The sequence below is a fragment of the Lolium rigidum genome, unplaced genomic scaffold (assembly GCF_022539505.1).
Source record: "Lolium rigidum isolate FL_2022 unplaced genomic scaffold, APGP_CSIRO_Lrig_0.1 contig_28943_1, whole genome shotgun sequence".
NCBI lineage: Eukaryota > Viridiplantae > Streptophyta > Magnoliopsida > Poales > Poaceae > Lolium > Lolium rigidum.
In genome coordinates, this window is record NW_025900101.1 from 391,233 (window position 1) to 398,325 (window position 7,093).

At 42.6% G+C, this 7,093-nt stretch overlaps 1 long non-coding RNA gene across 2 annotated transcripts; it reads left to right on the forward strand.

The window, feature by feature from the left end:
- The first annotated feature begins 899 nt into the window (after positions 1 to 899).
- On the forward strand, positions 900 to 5,689 carry LOC124680806. Of its 2 annotated transcripts, none has more exons than XR_006995593.1 (5): positions 900 to 1,700; positions 2,034 to 2,133; positions 2,212 to 2,783; positions 4,147 to 4,339; positions 4,719 to 5,689. It is a non-coding gene; the product is annotated as an uncharacterized LOC124680806 (long non-coding RNA). The 2 variants fall into 2 exon arrangements; XR_006995594.1 differs by having other exon boundaries at positions 4,780 to 5,689.
- The last annotated feature ends 1,404 nt before the right edge of the window (positions 5,690 to 7,093 follow it).

The window sequence follows — 7,093 nt, forward strand, 5'->3', positions numbered from 1 at the left end:
CAAACCTTAGTTTTTTGTGTCTTGATACACAATTGTTTGATTTTGACTAAGAAGTAGTGTCTGAATGGCCCAAAACATGTGTTAAACTGTTATTTTTGGGTTTGATGCACGAAAAAGTGTCAAGCCTGCGCATAAAACTATCATTTGTGATGCACCACATAGGAAAAAATACCAAACATGCAGCATCAATATTTTGTAGAAGAATCATTCACAAATTTTGCACCTAAGTAGGAGTTCACTATGTTGTCTACCCTAAAGAGCTTGATGAGTGAAGATTCATATCACGTATTTGCAATCTTAACAAATTTGCAAACCATCATTTTTTTTGGCTTGATACATAATTGGTTGACTTTGACTAAGAATTAGTGGCTGAATGGCCCAAGACGGGTGTTTTTATGGGCAAGTTTGTTAAAATGACATGGAATTTTTTTTAAATCTTAATCCCATCTTCTGCTAAGTTGTGCATCTTTTCTTTGGCTACAAGTTTCAAACTATTAATTTTGAATCTGACGCATGAAAAGTGAATTTTTCTCTTTACTAATGGTCAGACGGTATTTTTGTGAAGTGGCTACCACCACCACCATGCTTTATATGTCCGCTCTCTTTTAAATGGGAGAGCAACCAGCCATCCACTCTAGGAGAACATCTAGATGGGAGAGCAACCAGCCAGAACACAAAAGAGGCCGAAGTAAAAAATATGGCAAGGAACATATAGGGCCCGCAGGGCAGGCTTTTGTCAACCGTTCCTCTGCTGTCGCAGAACTTCTGTCTAGGTTCTGCTGGCCATAGGGCAGGCTTTTATCCTACGATGTTTTTTTATGAAAAAGAGAGAGAGGGAAACGTGTACACTGGTTGAAACTTGGAAGAGCCCAAACCATGTGAGATGTGACCACACGACTGAAAGAGAGAGAGAGAGAGAATCGCCGTTCCCCTGCTCGTCTCTCTCCCACGAGCTCTCAGACACAGAAATCCTAGATCTCGCCGGCCACCGGGATGGCCTGCTTCGCTTCCATGCTCCGCCCTCTCCCCGGCCGCCGATCGCCAGCATGATCCAGTGGGTGATCCTCCTCGCTTCCCTCGCCCCCGCCACCGCGTCTCCACGCTCCTCCTCGCCTCCTAGAAACTCCATGGCAACAGGGCGGCGGCCATTGAGTTGGTGGTGGCTCGGGGTGTGGGGCGAGGCAGAATCACACGTCCTCTCCGCTTTCGAGGTGAAGGACGGCGCAGCGGACGCCCACCTCCACCGTGCGTTGCAGGCCTGCCTCCATGGCCGCCGCCGGGAAGGGCCTCGCCCCACCGCGCGTCGCCGGCCCCCTCTTTCCCATGGTTCGGTCCACTCCTCGCCCCCCTCAACAACGGCACCTCCCTGGCCAAGACAAAGGGCACGGTTTGGGGCTTGGGTGGCGATGCCCGTCGAGCGACGACGTGCACTGCTGCTTTCAGAACGTCAACGTGAGCTTCTTCCAGTCCCTCTCCCTCTCCAAGCTCGTGCGATGTACTCTCCCTGCTTGGAGGTGTTGCTGCCCTTTCTGTCCCCACCCCCACCCACGACGGCCGGCCGACCATGGCAGCCAAGGTGCGGTTCGGGATACTGTGGTGATATTCCAGGCCACGGCCGGTGGCGCAGGGGGTTGGGCTGTTGATGCTGTCGCCGCTGGCTGGTCTGCCTGCGTGGTGCTCCGCTGCCTGCAATGGCACAGGTCAGTTAATTGCTTCTGGTGTTCCCTGTCTAATTCATTCAGGCTATCTGTCTGTATGTGTTCGTTATTTGATACAGATTGGTTTGTGGCTAGTGGGTAGTGTCATGGCCATGATATAGAGTATAGTTATGTACCGTGCTGAACTGCTCATATGGAGTATGTCATACCTGAGTTACGCAAGAATTTCAATCTTCGGAGATTGATTGACATGATATTTTGATTGCAACTCCCAGAGGCTTTTCTTACAGAATAATATGCTTGGGATCTTTGGTTTCTACGAAAGAAATCAAGGTTCACTGACAAGAAAAATCTCTGATGAACAACAACTTGCAGGTGTACTTGTGGCTCACAGAGGTTGATCGTGGAGTTACTCCACTACCTGTACGTGCCATCCCATTGGACACTAAAAGACTAATTCTGCAGTTAGTTCCTTGTATGTAGAACATCTTTCTGCATTGAAATCTGTACTTCAATTTCAGTTTTCTTACCCCATGAGAATATATTTTTGCAGGTTTCTCTCTTCAAGGCTTCTGGAATCACCCCTGCACAAGTATGAATCCTTATTTTGTTGGCCTTCTTGTGCCCATCGCCTGATGGAAGGTCCTTCAAGGCATCAGGATTGATTCAGTTTCGTCACCAGAAGAATGAGTGTGTTGCTATTTTTACTGAGACACGGGCTGGGTAGCAGATTGCACTGCAGGTGTCTCAGTGATGATCAGGCAGAATGTCTCAGCAGTGGCAATTATGAAAAGGCCTAGGTGTCTCATAGTCCGGAGCTATTGCCACAATTGGACTTTTAGTGCACCTAGACATTCGCTTAGTTAGACAATAGGTCCCGAGCATGACAGGCAGACATGAAAAAGCCTAGCTGTGCAGTGCGGTGCTGACAGGTGGATTCGAGAGAGCGGCGTTGATGGATGGGATCGAGGGCGACAAAGACCGTGGCGAGGGATTTGGTGGGGCACTTCGGCAGCGGTGTTGCATGGCTTCGGAGCATACCTTGTCACAGATGACGATTCATATTGTTGTTGGATTGACTCGGCTGGTGAAGTTTGATTAAATGATCAACCATGAAAATAATAGGTAATCTCTAATTATATTGGTACATGATTTGGTATTTAGTATGTGTTGGCTCACAAGGTATTTAGTGCATAATTAAGCCAACAAAGATTAATGAAAGAATGCAAGCATTGCAAATATATACCTGCACTAAAATTCAGTTTAGTTGTCTTAGAAGTTCAGCCAACGGAAATGAATGCAGGCATGCTGCATGTGACACACAGGCATAGTTTTAGTTTTACTGGGGCAGAATCAGTGGAATATAGCTGCTTGTGCAAAACCTAGGGTATAATTTGCAAAGCTGTAGAGGCAAGTATTTCAAGCAATTGGGGAGTGTTATCCACATATGTGTAGAAACGAAAATCCATGAATTTCTTTAATCGTTCATACACAATGGGGTTTACTAAGAAAGGAGTATTCCTCACTATGCTGGAAGTTCTGTAACTAAAGCTTATGTTGCTTGTTTTTCTCTAAAACCCCAATCTTATTTGGCACTGGACGAAACAATTGTTGCACACTTTAAAGCAGCAATTAATGAGAAAAAATAGGGAGAGCCAGAAGTAAACTTAGTTCGTTTTTTTCACTCAAGTGATAGTCTTCCTATCGATGTGTAAGTTGAGCACTTGAGTGACAATTTAGTTGCAAAAATGTATGAGAGATGCCTGATATTTATCTTAGAGGTGTCCTAGGCACTTCTCCACCTCTTCCTTTTGCTTTGCAATACCGTGCCAATTGAGGGAAAGCACATACGAAATTATAGCTTATTACAAAATCTAGGGTTCCTATAAGTAGCCCCCATGCTATATCCCTTGCGATCATTATGCAAAATAATCTTCAAATACAATTATAGATGATGCAAAATCGATACTTTTCTCAATAGAAGTCACTGTAAGAAGCATGGATAGGCTTATTTCCTTGTAAGACATGCACCGTTCTGCTACTGTACTACTCGAAGTGACTTGTACTACTCGAAGTAACTGCATGGAAATTGGCAGCATGTTTTTTCTATAATGAAGAAAATAGTATATTTGTACTACTAGATTTAAACCTACGATGACTGAACCTCGGCTCCATTCAAAATGTGGCCAATAAATTAAGACTGTTCATCTAACTTTTGGTTAAACCCAAAGTAAATTTCATTTATAAGAAAATTTTCACCAATAGGGGCATAACCATCGGTGATGCATGAACCACCAAAAGTATCATCAATTCCTGCTACAAATGAACTAAACTCATATGCTAGAAACACTTGGCGTTGACAATTTATTTGTTGGAAATCCAACTTAAGCATTCATATACATGTTTAGGTCTATTGATCTTTCAAAAGAACTGACTGGGTCCTCCGGTACTGCTCCTAATTGACACACCTTGCATCTGCATCATGCAGCCTAAAATTGGAGATGAGTAGAGGGAAGGGAGAAGATGGAAGGAGAGGGAAGAAGAGCCACATTTCATCCACTGCTGGCCGCCGATCTCGGGCTATGGCAACCTCGCGCATTCAGACCCGTTCATTGTCAGCCCCGCGCAGCTTCAGGCCACTGCACGCCCTCAGCCACCACTGCCTGGGATGGGTTATTCAGGTCGGGACACCTCCCTTTCTTGACAGTACTGCATTCCGGCTATAGAAAAGCTCTCTCCAATATGCATGTCTGATCTAATTTCTTGATTGTTTGTGTCACTCGTTCTGCATTGTCCATCAGCTTGTATCCTACTAGAACTATATTGGATTTTGAGTAAAGGTAGTATGTCTCATCCTGACGTTCCATACTTTCGTCTATCAAATGTGTGTATGTCTATCTGATATGAAAGTAAATAAGCAATGGGTAGGGTAATTTGGAGTAAATGTTGCCTAGAAAAAAAAACCACACATGCAAGTATTTGAATACTTTCATATTGCGTGAACTGTCTGAGTTCTTCGTTTGATCATTAACTGGTTCGAATTATCACTATTTTCTGCAGTTCATTGTGATCCACTGTTGATCTTTCTCGGAATCATGTATGAACAATTTCCATCCAACAGATTCTCAGGGCGACTCAAAATTTCTCACATTGGTTAAGTTGGGAAGGAGGATCTGGGACTGTATACAGGGATGTACTGTCAGATGGACAAATTGTTGCGGTCAAGAGAGCTAAAAAGTTAGTGTCATGCATATTACTCTTTCGGTTGCAGATGGACAAGTTGTTGCACAACTTATGCAGTTCCTGGGAGCACCTTTTAATGCGGTAACGATGAATTTGCAGGTCCTAGAGATGAGTTCAAACGTATACAACTTTATTCCTTTACCACATCATAATTGTTTTATTTACTCTTGGCTTCCATGTTTTATATTAGTACATATCCATGTATAGGCTCAAGGTGCTAATATATGCATTGTGCTTTGTGTTGATTCACCGGTTATTTAATACCGAGTTGCGTGCATGTTTTCTTTTTAAGAATGTTTGATTTCCATGCAAACAGTGTCATTTATGCAAAATGCCAAGTCAGTTTTTTGCTAAACCATAGTACATATATATAGCGGCAATGCTCGTTTAGTTGACCTGTATATATGTCTTTCTAAGTTTGTGTATTCTGTTGAATGTGTTCAGTTCAATGTATTTCATTTAATTGTTGGGATAATTACACCTACACTATATCTCCTTCCATGTGCACTCTCTGTTGTGTTTTTTGTTTGCAGTGAGTAAAGATGCAGCTTTGCTGTTCTTCCTTGCATTGAAGCATGTCGACTAAAACTTCTGCTCCTATCATGCTGCCCAATGATTTGTTTAAAATGTGCTAATAAATAGAGGTCTATGGTGTTCTCCGCTGTTGTAGCAGCAGTAGATGAGGAGCCTACGATATCCTATATGCCCAACCTATGGTCTAAATTTTATCTACGTCTATGTATGCCACGAACTACCGACTGAAATTAAAATTTATCTGCTTTTATGCATAGCACGAGCTTATGCTCAGAAATCTTTGTTTCTGCCGATATTCTCTACATATGTTCTGAATCGCTGGTGCTGTATGTATTTATGCTGCATTTGTTGCTGTCCTGGAACAGCATGTGTTTCATTTTGTGGGTTAAGAAAAAATGAAAGCAGATCTATTGAAGATATATTTTTTAAGTACATCGGCTTTCTATGGTGTGTTTTCTGAGAGGCATTTGTGTAGCATGTCTGCATTTACTTTGTTATTTTCAACGCACACGCTCACGGCATCGGTAGGCACTGAACGATGTATTGGTCTGATGGCCATCTTTTTTATTTAGCAATTTGAGTATTTCAGCTTACTCAGAGATCTATCATTTGCTTAGCTATGTCAGTGTTTTCTTTTCGAATATCTTAAGGAAACGAGAGCTTGTTGGCCAAAGTATTCAGTTTGAAGCACATGTTGCTTCAGGATTTGAGTTGTGTTCGTGTGCAGCTATAATAAGAGTATAATAGAACCAATGTTTCCATAAATCAAATTTGTTACTAAACACTGACGCCTGCCTTATGTTACTGCCCTATGCTATAATTTCTATTAGATTTGAATTTTCTATAATGCCATGTCTATGCAGTTTTGTCTGCATTTAAGACCTGCTGCTGCTCCATGGTAATCCTAAGGTAAATCTACATGTGGTAGTTCAGATCCCAACATCAGACAATCCTCTGTTTTCGGTTTGACGTAGGTTCTTAGATGGTTGACATTTGCTGTGAGGTGTGCATCCAGTCCCTCTATGTAGCAGGTCGGTGTGCTAAACTGAAGAACACACACTTCAGATCTTGGATTTGGGGTTCTATTTGCAGACCATACAAATAGAAGCCTGTTAAAACACTACCATGTTTCATGGCCAAGAAAATATGTCGTACTTTGATAGAGCTTTGTTTTGTAGGAACTACTAACAAACTCAGACACTGCTTAATAAACTTAGCCTGAGTTCACGGGCTGGTGCGTCACGGTTCTAACACACACGAATATACCACATATACTACTGATCTTTTTTTACAGCGTACTCCCTCCGTCCACAAATAAGTGGACATCTAAGGTCTAAACTTTGTCCACAAAAGAGTGTACTCCTATCTTTCCAATGCACTTTAATTGCTTCTCTCTCATCGCACGGAAATCAAACCCAATAATATTAAGCACATGTCCTTCTTGTTTTCTACAAGCACTTAGCTCATTGGAGGTGTAATAATTGAAGTGGAGAGATGCATCTTCCCAATGCACTTTTCACTCCACTTCATAATTTGTCTTGAAAACCCCGCGTGTACACTTATTTGTGGACGGAGGGAGTATGTGTGATAGAGATAAACAGCCAGATAATCGTACACATGATACACATGGGTATGGGTTCCCTATGGATCGCTTAGTT